Source organism: Tamandua tetradactyla, chromosome 5 (assembly GCF_023851605.1).
Source record: "Tamandua tetradactyla isolate mTamTet1 chromosome 5, mTamTet1.pri, whole genome shotgun sequence".
Taxonomy (NCBI): domain Eukaryota; kingdom Metazoa; phylum Chordata; class Mammalia; order Pilosa; family Myrmecophagidae; genus Tamandua; species Tamandua tetradactyla.
The window spans coordinates 114,291,927-114,306,809 of record NC_135331.1 but is presented as its reverse complement, the minus strand read 5'-3'; the positions used below and the strand labels follow the sequence as shown (position 1 = coordinate 114,306,809).

The 14,883-nt window shown below is 35.3% G+C and overlaps 1 protein-coding gene across 3 annotated transcripts in view; it reads left to right on the top strand.

Moving 5' to 3' along the window:
• HMGCLL1 (3-hydroxy-3-methylglutaryl-CoA lyase like 1) overlaps positions 1 to 14,883 on the top strand; it is a 152,380-nt gene that overhangs the window by 51,818 nt on the left and 85,679 nt on the right. The gene's annotated exons all lie outside the window — the stretch shown is intronic.

The window sequence follows — 14,883 nt, the reverse complement described above, 5'->3', positions numbered from 1 at the left end:
TATATATATATTAAAATTTGAGTTTGTAGAACAACCTATATGCATTGACATTTGAAAGACCTGTACATAATTTTGTAAAAGCTGAATAGAGACCCACTTTGGCTAAGAAAGAAGATTTGATTCTGACTTTTTAATGAACTTTTCTGCATTACTCTGATTAGTTTGTGTGATAAACGCTGTATACCTTATTTTAGTGTAAACTCATTCCATTAATGTGAATCCTGATTAAGCCACTTGAGCGCAGTCCACTTTAGAAGACAAAGTATGCCCTTGGTACTAGAAGAAACTAATGCCTTTCGGTGTGCAACAGTTATGACTTACTCACATAGTAGAATCAAAGCCATTGTTCAAAACCACAGTGCGTTTAAAATTAAACGCACTGAGATGTTAAATGTTAAATGTTCACTCACCTGCTGTATTCAGATAGCCCTTGTGTTCGAGAACTCATGATCCTTGTACACTTAGCACTGAAAATGAAACATAATGCACTAGTTATTTTAAATAGTTAAAATATGATTTTAAAGTATATACTTTTGTTGATATGTTAGTAAAGGGTTATTCTTTGCAGTTACTTTTTGCTTGTTTGTTTGTTTGGTTTTTTTTGCATGGACAGGCATTGGAAATCAAATCCGGGTCTCTGGCATGGCAGGCGAGAACTCTGTCAGTGAACCACTATGGCCTGCACCTTTGTAGTTACTTTTTCAATATAAAAATAAAATAACTTTCCTAATTATTAGGCATATACACATTGCTTTCAATTGCCTAGTTAAATTGCTGGAAATTTCCCTAGTAGTTATATGCAATAAACATAGAGAATTAGAAAAATAAAATTGAGTGCCAAAAGTTATATTACATTGCAAATATCAGATTAGATTATGGATAAGCTTTATTATTCAAAGCCTACACATTAATGGGGCAAGTATATGTAACCTTACACTTATTCCTCATTTGATAAAGCAAAAGGAATGTAAATATATTTTTTCATCCAGAGTATGCATATAAACAAAACATATCTAAAACATTTTATTTTATTGTACTTTTTTGAATTTCATCCAAATTCGCTTATTTTGAATATTCAATTTATAGAACCAAAGGCTGATGGGATTTTACTTTTTTAGAATAATAGACTATTTTATAACATCTGTGGATTTTAGATACTTGTAGTTGTTAACATCTAGGGCATTCTTTTGGAGAATGCAGTTCATTTTATGTCTTGGGCAAATTCTAATTTATAAATGCAAAACCATATAGATTATTGATATAGTGGTACTAATTGTTTTAGATATTCATGTTCATGTTTTCTTTTTAAACTACATAATTAAGAAAATATTTTTCAAAATCTAAACATGTAAAAGTAAATTCATCTAATACCATTAGAGTGTTAATCCTACTCTGGAACCTTTTTGTACTGCTATGATGTGGGACCTATTGATACATATAACACATTATTTGTCAAGATGGATGCATTTTGATAATTCTGTTTACAGCATATGATAGCACATTTACTTCTTAGTAGCCTAAAAATAGTAATTTCCCCCAGAGATACCAGGTTGCAAATTTCCTAATCTTTTTTTTACAGGCACTGGGAATAGAACCCAGGTCTCTGGCACGGCAGGCAAGAACTCTGCCTTCTGAGCCACCGTGGCCTGCCCACCAGTTTCCTAATCTTTTTGGTGACTTTATTTTTTCTGTTGTTTAACTAGTCGTTTCTGATGGAGGTATAGAAAATCTGAGACCTGAATCTTGCTCATTAATGATATGATTTGGTAAACTATGTTCAGCTCTCTATGCCCTGGATACTTTCCATTTATATATTTATCCATTCATCTCTATTAAAAACTATATTGAGTTATTTGCTGGGCTCAAAATTGAATAACACATAGTTGATACTGATAATCATAATATTTACCTAATAAGGCCATTGTAAAGTTAACATGAGTGCTTAAAATGAAATTATTTAAAAAAATTAAACATATTCAAAGGGGTTTTAAAATCAAATAAATATCTGAAATAAGATAGAACCTAGTAGCCCGAATGCATTAAGCATTTGACACTGGCACTCTGGCAAACTTTTTTTTTCTTTCTTTTGTGTGGGCAGTTACTGAGAATCGAACCCCAGGTCTTCAGTATGGCAGGTGAGAACTCTGCCTGCTGAGCCACTGTGGCCCGACCTCTGGCAAACCTTTTACAATTCTACCATTTGTACTGTTCACTGAAACAAATCTGCAGATCCATAGGCTCACCAAATTGTTGTACTTTAACCATATAATCTATTACAGTGATGGCATTGTTTATCACAGTTATATGACCCTTTTTACCACAGTCTTCCCTATCACCAGTTTCCCTCAGACTGCCAAGGCTTACTCTTTCCTCTCATCAGTGCAGGTATCCACTGATGGCAGAGTTGGCTAACAGCAGGCAGTATAAGTATAGGAGAGAAACTCTTCTCAGTAATTATAGAATGAGTACAATTGGATACAGCATTTTAAAAATCTCTTCTGCCTCCTTGCGTTAGAAATAACAATGGTGACAGTGTTATTATCAAACACAAAGACATGATATATGAGAGGCAGCTCGGTTGAGTGGGAAAGAAATTACGCTGGGAGCTTTGAGACTTCTTGCCCCTACTTCAGTGTGATGTTAGAAACAGGATTGTTTTGACACGAGAAGACAAGGAGGGTGGTCACAAAAAGCACTGACCTGAACAAAGAATAACTAATGTATATTTTTCGTTATGTTTATCTTAGGAAACCAGGAAATGTAACTGAATAAAATGACTTTAGTCTCTCTGTCTGGAACATTGGTTTCCCAGTTTATACTCTACAAATCTATTTGGGTAGATTGGGTTTATTCTACAATTTCACCATTTATATTTGTATACAGTGGTGGATTATGATTAAAATACCTTGCTGCACATTTGCCTCCATTCATAGTGCTATTTGCATTGGTCATTCTTGAGAAGCACAGCCATTGCATCTGGTAGAGGGCAGTACAAAGGTCTTTAGAACACAAAAGCGATGTTGGATAAGGAAGTACAGGAAATTATACACCAGACCGAATTAGTTTTAAGGCTTCTGGACTTTAGAAGTTTTGTGTTTCTGGTGTCAGACCGTTTTAGCTGTGGCAGCCAAGATAGTGTTGGGTAGGGAAAAAAAAAAAAACTGGATGTTCAATTTTCCAGAGATTTCCTGTGTTTATTATTTTAGACTGTGATTTATTAAAACTGTCTTACTTCTTCAAGCAGGCCAAGATTTCCTCTGTGCTACTGAGGCTAAGATATATGGGGTTTGTGCAAAGAGTCTGTGAATGAGACAGGGTTATAGTACTCAGGCTATAGTGCTTTTCTTAGCTGGGTAGAGCATTTTCACCCAGAGTTGTCAGAAAGTGCTCTCTTCTCATTTTTTTCTCATTAATGATTATGAACATATTACTTTTAAGGGTAGTTACTGCTCAAATTAAGTTTTGAGTTACAGAGTTTGAAACCACATTATTTACATTTTTGTAGTAATCGATGGCATGTGTTAACGAAACTGTTTGTTCCATATCTGTCTTTCCTGCTATATTCCTGCATATAGAAAACAATACCATTAGCTCTAATCTGGCCAGTGGAGACTGAAGGCAAATAATTTCTGATATTGCATACTTAATTTGAACATTTATAAATGCTGTCCTGTAATGGAGAACTAACGGCTTGTGCCTACTAACTATCTTATGTGCTGAAGAATACTGAACTGTAACCCAGGCACCTTCCCTTGTAAATGCAGAAGAATAGATAATCTTGTGACCCTGTACCTACTACTCCTTATCCTTTTTTGCTTTTTTTTTTTGTCACTTAGTGGTCTTATGATCCTGCTAACAACCCCTCTTGTTTATTAATTAGGAAACCTGAATCATTCCACCCTAGTTCTAGTTCTTCTCCTAAATAAAACCAATTTCAGTCAGAATTGGCCTTCTAGACATGTGCAGTAATACAGAGACTTAGCCTAGCATAGCCTATGCCTCATTTTAACACTAAAAATCACTCCCATCTTCATGTCAAGACCGCCATTTTCAGGCATGCATTCTATGACTAAGCGTGTAATCTGTCTGTATGCTCAACCAAAATACCACCCCAGATCCCATCAACTCAGGCCACTGTACTCATTATCATAATCACACCTTTTACCAGAATACCATAAGACCCACAGAGTCTTTTCAGTTTGGAGAAACAACTCTGAGGTGAGGCTTGGCTTTTGCCTTCTGTTTTTTTACACAACGCTCTGTAATAAAGTTCTTTCTCTCTTTGAAACCCCAGTGTCACAGATTAGCTTTTGTGTGCCCTGGGCAGTGAACCTGGTTTACCAAGGGTCTTGGGTCGTGGCGGTGACCGGGTGGCATACAAAAACAAAGTGTGTCAGTGTGAAGCAATTATGTACCCCAGATAAACCATGTCCTTTAATCCTCATTCAGTAATGCTGGATGGAATCTTTTTGATTGTTTGCACATAGATGTGACCCACCCAATTGGGTGATTAGATTGGGTGATTTGATTAGATGGTTTCCATGGAGATGTGTTGCCAACCATTCAAGGTGGGGTTGGTCACTGGAGTCCTTAAAGAGGGAATCGTTTTGGAAAAAGCTACAGAGCCACCAACAGAGCCCAGATAGCCATACACCTTTGGAGATGAAGAAGGAAAACGCCCCAGTGGAGCGTCATGAAACAAGAAGCCAGGAGGGTAAGGTAACAGATGTTGCCAGGTGCCCTCCCAGCTAAGAGAGAAACCCCAAACTTCATCTGCCTTTCTTGAGTGAAGGTAACCTCTTGTTGGTGCCTTAATTTGGACATTTTCACAGCCTTAAAACTAAACTTGCAGCTTAATAAATTCCCTTTTAAAAAGCTGTTCCTTTTCTGGTATATCACATTTCAGCAGCTTTTGTAAACTAGAAAACAAAGAATCATTTTAAAAAATTGCTCAGCAAATATATTAGTGAGTATGAAATAAAAATAAGGTTATATGGCCATACATTTAAGTCCGTTTCGTGGTAAAATTTCAGGTGGCTTGTTGAGCAGAGAGCTGATGAACTGGAATGTACTCAGAAATATTATAGCTACACTAAGAAGAAGACATGCCAAAATACCACATCCCTGCTTTTATTGATAGTCTTTCTAGAGTGGTAAGGAAAAGGAACACTATAGACACTGTGAGTCTGTATTTCAGAAAGATTCAGTTATCTTGATGATATCTACATGTATAAGGTAGGAAATACAAGCATGACTAGTATTTTTGAAACTTTTATTTTTTTTATCAGTGGGACATTTTCTGTCTTTCTGTCCTGGATGAAACTTTAAGTAGAATCACAGTATACGATACAGATGGGAAAATGATCATGATGCATTTGTGTAGGTCCTTCCCAAAGCTCCGGGAAGCTCCCTAGCAATATATTCACCTGGTCTTGTATTTTAGGAAAATTTACAAAGGTTAGTGTATTAGTTAGGGTTCTCTAGAGAAACAGAATCAACAGGGAACACTCACAAATATAAAATTTATAAAAGTGTCCCATGTGACCACGGGAACACAGAGTCCAAAATCCGCAGGGCAGGCTGTGAAGCCGACAATTCCGATGGAAAGTCTGGACGAACTCCACAGGAGAGGCTCACCAGCCGAAGCAGGAATAGAGCCTTTCTCTTCTGAATCCTCCTTAAAAGGCTTCTAGTGATTAGATTAAGCATCACTCATTGCAGAAGACACTCCCCTTTGGCTGATTACAAATGGAACCAGCTGTGGATGCAGCTGACGTGATCATGATCTAATTCTATGAAATGTCCTCATTACAGCAGACAGGCCAGCACTTACCCAACCAGACAAACAGGTACCACCAGTTTGCCAAGTTGACACATGAACCTGACCCCGATAGTTAGATATATACTTTTTTCTTTTCTTTAAAGAGACCACTTTCCAAACTGCAATCATTCAGGCCCATAGAACCTGGATTTGACTCTGAATAAAAATGAAATGAGTCTTCTTCAACTGAAGCAGAAGTAGAGAGAGAGCCTAGAAGACACTGATTGCAGCAACTTCAGTGGCTGAAATCTACTGATTCCTAACCCTGTTGATGTCCAGCATATCCTGGGAAGCTTTGGCAACCACAGGTTCTTGGGTCGTACAGCAGAACAAAATTAAAATCTGTGCAGATGCGTCCAAGCAATAATTACTTTTAGGAAGTATTTCAGATAGTTCTGGTGATGAGTCCAGTTTGGGAGTCACTAAATTAGATGAGAAAACATGCCCCCAGACTGTTCAACCTGAGGGTACATTCTTGCGTTCTTTCTAGGAGAGCTGCCCTTGACTTTGTGATCCAGAATCTTTAGCCATGACTCAGGTGTAGATTTAGAATATATTAGAAGGTATCTTTATTAAGGAGTAAGAAGAGAAATGTTTTACAGCTAGACTTGGGTTCCATCCCAGGTCTTCCACTCACTAACTGGGTGATCTTCTTCATTTCTTAATATCTCTGTTCTAATTCCACTTCTATAGAAACCAACTCCCTCCTTGGGTTTTTTAAATGTTTAAGTAAATAATGCACATAAACAATGAACCACATACAGACTTAACATAGAGTCTGGGACAATTGAATGTCTACTTTTATCATTATTACCATCATTACTATGACTACGTTAGAACTATTGGGGGAAAAAGAGTCATGATTCAGGTGTGAATCATGAGAAATGAATTTCATCTAATGTGACATCAAACTAGAATTAGGTACTAAAACTAAGGTAGGAAAGTTTCAATTTAACAAACACTTACCAAATACGCCTTTTATGCAAAGTTCTCAAGGGGCTGATAATTTAGTCAGAAAGAGAGAGATATAAATCAATATATTATACAAAATCTGATGAAAGCAGCACTAGATATATTCAATGAACTATGAAGGCATGGAGACATCAAAACCAGGCTGGTTGTTGTAGATGTCTTGTAAGAGGAGCTTGTGAGAATGAATGAAATCAATTAGCTAGATGAACAAATGCTATCAGGCAGATAGAATGATGCATGCAAAGGAACAGGGATGAAATAAAGTATGGCATCATATTGCAAACATTTTGCTATAGCTAGAGGTAACCTGGGGGTGCTTCAAGTAGGACTGATGAGTTGTTTAAGGAAAAATAGGAGTCTGGAGTTCTAAAGACTTTCAAGTGTTTAGTTAAATACCATTCTGGAATCTCAACAGTGGGAAGAGGAAAACAGGGCTTGAGTTGGGGGAGAGATCATCTTATTATAAGTCTGTCCTCAACTTTATAGTGGGCATGGGTATCTGATCCAAGCTGGCATCAAGTGGTATGACCTGACCACAGTGCTTTGGACAGTGATGTCGCTCACTGTAAAACATGAGAAAAAGTTATTCCGGGAGTGGTGCAAGAGTAGTTCAGTGGTAGAATTTTTACCTGCTATGCTGGAGACCTGGGTTCGATTTCCAGTCCATGCACTTCCCCAAAAAACAAACAAATAAGAAAAACAAACAAAAATAAAGAAAAATTTGACAAATGGTGGTGCAATAACAGGATACTCACGTGGAAAAATAATGAAATGTGACCCTGCCATATAACATACAGAAAAAAAAATTCCAATGGACCTATGTGGGTTGGAGGAAACTACTCCAAAACTTATTCCATACCCCCCCTGTAGAATCTGAATCTGAATCACCTGAGGAGCTTATTGAACCTGCAGATTTCCAGTTTCCACTCTCAGAGACTTTGATTATTGCAATTGATGTGGGGTACAGAAATAAGCATTTTAAAAATCATCTCAGGGCGGGCCACGGTGGCTTACTGGCAGAGTTCTCGCCTGCCATGCTGGAGACCTGGGTTCGATTCCTCAGATCATAGGTTTTGAGAAGTACTCCTCTAAGTACACTGGATCCTGCAGTAAATACTATGGACTATGCCCATACATCTTGGTGGGAATGGGTTTTCTAAAATATTGCGTGACTTGATTCTTAGTAACTCTGGTTCTACACAGAGCTTAGCTAACAAGATGAAGGTCCTAAATGCATTTACAATCATAATAGGTAGTGAGGTTCCACAGGATCCAGCCTCAGAAGCAATGTTTATATTAAGAGGTACATTCAGAATAATTGTCAGAGTAATTAAAAGGCAGTCTGACCTTCATTTGTGCTTCAAACAGAACACTTCAAATGTCACCACTGGGCTTTGAAAATCTTTCCCTTTCATTATTTGTCCAAATGTCTTATACTCTACATCTGTTTTAGAGTTTCTTACACTACAAGTTCTTCCCTTTCTTCCTGCTTCTTAGGTCCTGTATAACATTATCTAGTTCCCTTATTCCGCGTCACAGTGATGCATGGCTTGAACTGAAAGAGACAATGTCTAGTGACAGGAGTGATAGAAGAATCTAGGCTGACAGTGACGGAGCTTTCTTTGAATAATGGTGGGGTTCATGGATGGTGGTGGGGTCATGGAGAGTCCTTAAAACCTGTGCCCCAACTCTTAGTAAAATTGACTTTTTTGTACTAATACTTTGGGATGTGTAAAGACCTGTGACCTCACACATAGACTTATACTTCATTTTAGAACTGCTTCTGCTGTATGCTCTTCAGACTGAAGAACTGATGGATTCTATTTTCTATAATTTTCATAAAAGGTGAAAATGTAGGGTGCATTGTTAATTGATTATAATGAGCATCGAGTATATTCCTGAAAGAAAAGGACTTCCATTTGGTTTTGACATGATGAAAACCATTTCATTCACTTATAATTTTACATAGTTTGGAAGAATTTCAGTCAGACTAGCTTCTGACTCTATACATTTTAAAATTTGTTTCCCCTCAACTATTTACTTATTTCTGGTGCCAGATTCTGTAATGTATGATGACTGTGCACTTTTGAGATAATTTTCATATAAGGTGAAGTTGAGTACTTTATTTTATACCCAATATTCTAAAAGAGCATAGACATAGTAGACTCTCCCAGTGTCTCAGTCTTTGCATGAGTTCACACATAAAGAAATATAATATGGCAACTTAAAGAAATTAAAATGGTATTCCAAGCTTTATGTATGTCACTTAAAGAGATTGAGTATTAAGTATTAAAATGTTAAATTTTAAAGCAACAATTCATAAAATTCCCTTTGTTCTTCACTTCTTTCACCTCTTAACTACTGAAGAGCCCTTCAATAGTAAAATCATCTTATAGCCAATATGTATCACAAACCCCAGCCTGTCCTTCCCTTATCATATTACTATTTAGATCGTTTAGATATTCTGCTCTCTCTTTCTCTTTTTTTTTTATCGTTTCTCAAGTTCTAACTCCCTATCTAATCTACGACCACAAAGCATCAAGCCCAGACTCTTTCTTAGCATGGTAGGGAAACACTTTGAGTTGGAAATGGCAAGGTTCTCTTTTGCAGGTGAGTGAAGTGAAGGAAGAAACGGTGGATAACACATCTACTGATGATGCTTAAGTTGGTCATATTGACTGAGCCAAGGCAGAGAGAAGAGAGGAATTGGAGTTTCATATTTAGATTATCAGAACTAATTGTACATGAAGGATCAAGTTATTTTCTTTTGTGATTTTCTTGGAATTTAAGAATAAAGGACTAATGTAGGGAATGGCATGATGGAGTCCCTTAGGAAACTATTTCTCATGTAAATTTTAGATTTTACTCTGAATACTTTTCCCATTTAAGAACAGTGCTATCAAATTCTTAATATTCTCATTTTCAACAGTCACAAAGATGCACTGAATAATTTCTGTGGTGATGCACAGGCAGACCAAAATATACTCTCATATAACTTATAGTCTTCTTAGTAACTATAATCTTTTATTAAGTTAAATTAATAGATGTAGATGTTTTATATATCACAAACGTATAGCAGAGAATTTCAAATACCGTTTTCATAATAACAATGCAGCTCTGGAACTCAAGGACCTATGTAATGTGGAATATTTGTAATTGAATTTGTTCTGGGAAAGGAAACAAAAATGTTAATAAATGACAAAGTTCCAAATGAATAGGAGTCAGTTTTTCTCAAAATTAAAAATAGGGAATTTTTAATGCAGCCTCATCTAAATTAAATCACAAATATTTGTTTAACTTTAATTATACATCCAGTGCAACATATATTCAGTTGGAAATTAACAATATTTTACCCAGTGAGTATTCTGCTTTCCCAATTAAGTGTGCATTTGAAGGTGAATAGAAAGTGATAAACATTTTTGCTTTTATTTTCACTGCATTTGAAAATTTAAAAAGTTGCATACTTGAAAAAAGTATAGAATTAATTTCTGTAAAACATTTCACCCCACACTTAATTTGAAGTATTTTAATAAACAAGCAAGTTATAAATTTAGGATTCTTAACCCTTTGCCTTTTACTATACACTACTAAGTTTAATTTATCATAGAAAAATAATACATATATGATACTGTGTACAGTTTTACATGATTAAAATCAGGCATCAGTCTCCTATGTTGTTAACATTTGGCTTAGAGAAGGTGTAATTTAAATATTTGTCATTAGTCTAGTTTCGGATGTAAAGAAAAATGCTTCCTTGTCTGTGGCCCAGAACTTCAGAACACATGGTATTTATTATTGTATTGTTTCTCAATTTAGGTATTTATAATATAGATTAGATAAATGTTATGAACACAGAAATTTATGCATATGTATAAATGAACACACACACATGCACAGTGTATTACTGAAGGTAGGGACTGCATCTGGTCATTTTTCTGTCCCTTATGTTAGCTATATAGTGTCTGAAATGATGGAAATGAATCATGTTTAAAAATTTTAAAATGAATTAAAATTCAATACTGAAATGTATTTTAAAAATCAGTGTTTAGAGTCTAACATATTTTTAAATTTTGTATCTCTCAATTACAAAGTTAATAATCTCTGCCAAAATCAAATTAAAACTTCAAATCTTATTCTCTTCTATTAAGTTTACAAGAAACAATTTTGTCTTTGTTTATTATTGCAAATATATGTTCTTTATCTTGAAGTTCCAGCATTTTCAAGGCAAATGGATGAGACGAGGCATTAACAGTCCATGAGCTACATTTTAGCTATTACTCTTACCTGAAGAACACATTTAAAGCCTAAATATTTTAGGAGATATTAAATATTCAGATAATGTCAAAATATTAGAAAGTTTTGAAAATATGTATAATGTTGAATATCCAAATTTAATGGCAACATGATGGGACAGTAGCAAGGAAAAAAACTTTGTAAACTATATGCTTATTGCATTCTAATTGTTGTGATCCTTTGAGTCTCTTTAAAACTCTTGCAAAGTGTTGCACAACTACTGCTATTATTTGAATCCATATCAAAATGCAAATGCTTAGGCAATTGATTAGCCATGGAATGGCCTCTTTTGTTGGCTGGATGGACTTAAGTATCGTTATTCCCATACTGTGGCCAAATGATGACAAAACACACTATCAACGAAATCATTGGGATTTTTTTTTTATGATCTTAAATGAAAAGTCACAGAAAAATCTTAAAACTATGTTAAATAAAACCAGATGTAGAAAAGGTTTCTTAAAATGTCAAAACAAAGCCCTAAAGTAAAAGCTCCATTATTGTTTGAATAATAGTTACATTTAAGGCAATGAACTGATATCAAGATTGAGGTATAACTTAAACCCCCAAGAGTAAAACAAAATTAAGTTAAAGCAAGGATTTTATATCTTTAATTAAAGCTGGCTCTCTTTTATTCATCGTAATAAAATTATATCCTATCAGGTTTTTTAAAGCTCTTTATATAACTTACCTTAATTGGCCAAATTAAGGCAGAAAACAATTATTTTCTAAATATCCTCATGATAGTATGGATATTTTTAAAAAGAAAGTACTGATTTATTTTGGATTCTAGTTCATACATTTATCATAATTTCATTAGGATGTCTTCAATGATTATCAAAGTTCTGCCTTTTTGCCTTGGGAATTTGGTTAATATCATCCCTTTACATTTTCTAGTTCTACCTGATCAAAACATCCATTAAAAGAAATCATTATTTGTTTCTTATTTAAGGTTCTTCATATCAATTCCAGATTTTTGTTAAATAACATGTAAAATGAAACAACTTCTTATAGGTCAGTGTGATCTATGTGTGTTTGTGGATTGAAATTTCCTTTGTGCCCTTTATGATGCTTTATAATTTACTACCTTGTTTTATCCAAATATGAATATTGATTAAAGAGCATCAGCTATTAATTTTTTGTTATTATATATATTAGTATAAATGTTGGTAACAAATTTTTAAACATGATATACTTAGGCTTAGGCATATAGATTTATTTAGGCTTAGGCATTACTGATATCTATGAACATTATTCTCTAGTAGGAGTGTTATTTTATATTTCATTACATAACCCTAAACTAATATTAGTTATTTATCTTTCTGCTTGAAATTAGTATAAAGTGCTCTAAATTTTATATTATAATTTGCATGTGCATATGTGCATATGTTATTTGTGTGTGTGTGTGAGAGAGAGAGATTGATTTCAGCATGTCAGAAAATGTGTAGAATGGGCCGATGCAGTAACATCAAGCACAAAAAACAGGTTCATGGAGCTGTAATTAAAGCTGTTTAAACATATGTACAAATGTTAGACTTTGAAAAGGACAGGTATAACATGTTGAGGTTTGCACTCTTTTAGTAATGCCGTCTCCCTTATGCTACTAGCCACCGTGTCCTATTCATTTTCTTTGGGAATTCTACTCCCAAAGCCATTTCTCCACACAATTCTCACAATTGCCTGAGAATTGCCTGTCTTCTCCCTTGACTGCCCTTTGCACTTCCCTCAGATTAATCTTTCTAAAAGAGCGTATTTATCCTAGTCTTCTGCGAATTCAACACCCGCTCCCCGTGGCTTTTCACTGCCTTCAACTCACAGACGCATCACAGTGTGTGGCGCCTTGTCTTCATTTGTAACCTCATCCCCATTATTCGCATTATCTAGTCAGATAATGTGTTCCCACTTCCACACCCGTCCCTTCCTCTTTTCAAACTCCCTTTTTCAGTGTTCCAGTTTTTATAATTGTGTTATGAATTACCTCAGAACTTGGTGGAGTAAATAACCATCAATTAGAGTCACTAATTCTATGGGCTAGGAATTTGAACAGTGCACTGGAAGATGAGTTACCTTTGATCCAGTGTCTGGGTTCTCAGCTTGATGATTCAAATGCTGGAGTTTAAGTAATCTGAAGACTCCTTCAATCACAGTCTAGTGGGTGAGGGTGGCTGTTGGCAAGGGGCCTCAGTTCCTCTTCATGTGGGTCTCCCCATGCCGCCTCTTCCTGTGGCCTCTCTGAATAAGCCATTTTGGGCTTTCTCACAGCATGTTGGCTGGTTTCCCCTCAGCAGCTTCCCTAAACGAGAAAGCCATATGGAAGCTGTATCCTTTTTATGATCTAGCCTCAGAAGTCCATAGTTTTATTTCCACTTTACTCGGTTGGAGCAATCACGGTTTTCCCCAAATTCTCGGGAAGGGAAACACAGGTCACATTTTGATGGGTTAGTGTGAGGTTCTGGAAGAGCATTTGGGCCGGAAGTAATGCTGTGCCCTTTTTTGTGTGTCTTTTTATTTTTATTTTTGTTTTTGTTTTTTTCATTGTGCTACAGCCAGGGACTGTAGTTCAGAGCCCACATTCTTCTTTAAACTCTCCTAGACTATAGGTCATGCCACCTCTTCCCTCTTCTGTCCTCTTACAATTTGTGTTTTCATTTACAACCAGCATATTCCTTTGAATTAACATTCCAAGTGCATCTGTTTTCTCTCCCCATCTATACTGTAAATTACTTCAGTGCAAGGACTGTACCTTCCTGTGAATTTTCCTGAAGAACCTAGCACAGGGTTTAACATAGTAGGTGTATAATAAATATCTGGATTGCAGTCAGATGAACTTAGAACAAATTAAAGATTTGGGTTATGCATAGTATGTGGATATGATAGATAGTCTTTGTATAATATGCATCTGCGGGGAAGGCAATCCCTTAGATACAAGCAAGTGGAAATCACATGTTAGATGCAGACAGATACTTTGGACTGAATGAAAATGCGAATGTTAATAGGGCATGTTGGCAGTCAAGAAGAGGCACTTTTTAAGTCTTAAATATTTAATTTCATATTTAATATGTATTTCAAAATGTATTACACTAATCCAAGTTACAGTCATTGAAAATATGAACTTAACTCTTATTGGCATTTAACTAAGATTTAATAAGACCAATGTAACAATCAGTGTAAATATTGCTATGCACATTTGAAAAAATATAAATGATTAGAGTATTTTCAGTGGAACTAATATGTAATAAAAACAATATGCACTTATTGTAACACTTCGAGCTGAGGTATTTAGAGAATAAAAATCAATTGTCTTCCTGCCTCCATTCCCATGAGGAAGATACCAATTTGGTTTGATGTATTTTGTATACTTCTCATTGTTTACTTATAATTCCTTAAACTTATTTTTCATGCCATAATTTATGCAAGCTTCATGGTTTTCTCAATGAGAATTTCTCTTTGTGATGTTTATAGGATTTGATCACCACATTGCTTTGAGACTAATTTATAGATTTTTGTGGCAAACTGGTAAATTCTGTAGTTTAATACGAAGTTGATTTTTAAAACAGATTCAGAAAGTAAAACCTTTACAACCTGGGTCAGATTTTCCTGTTGTGTACTCCACTGCATTCATTTGTTCATTTTATAAAAGAATGCTTAATGTTTTATATTATAAAAGATGCTTAATGTATAAAGCATTAAGACTATAACTAACTGGCCTGTACTTACCAAGTCACAAATTGGATCTCAGCCTTGTTAAAATAGTCTAATGGAGACATGTAATTTCTGTTTTACTAAATAATGTTAAATTT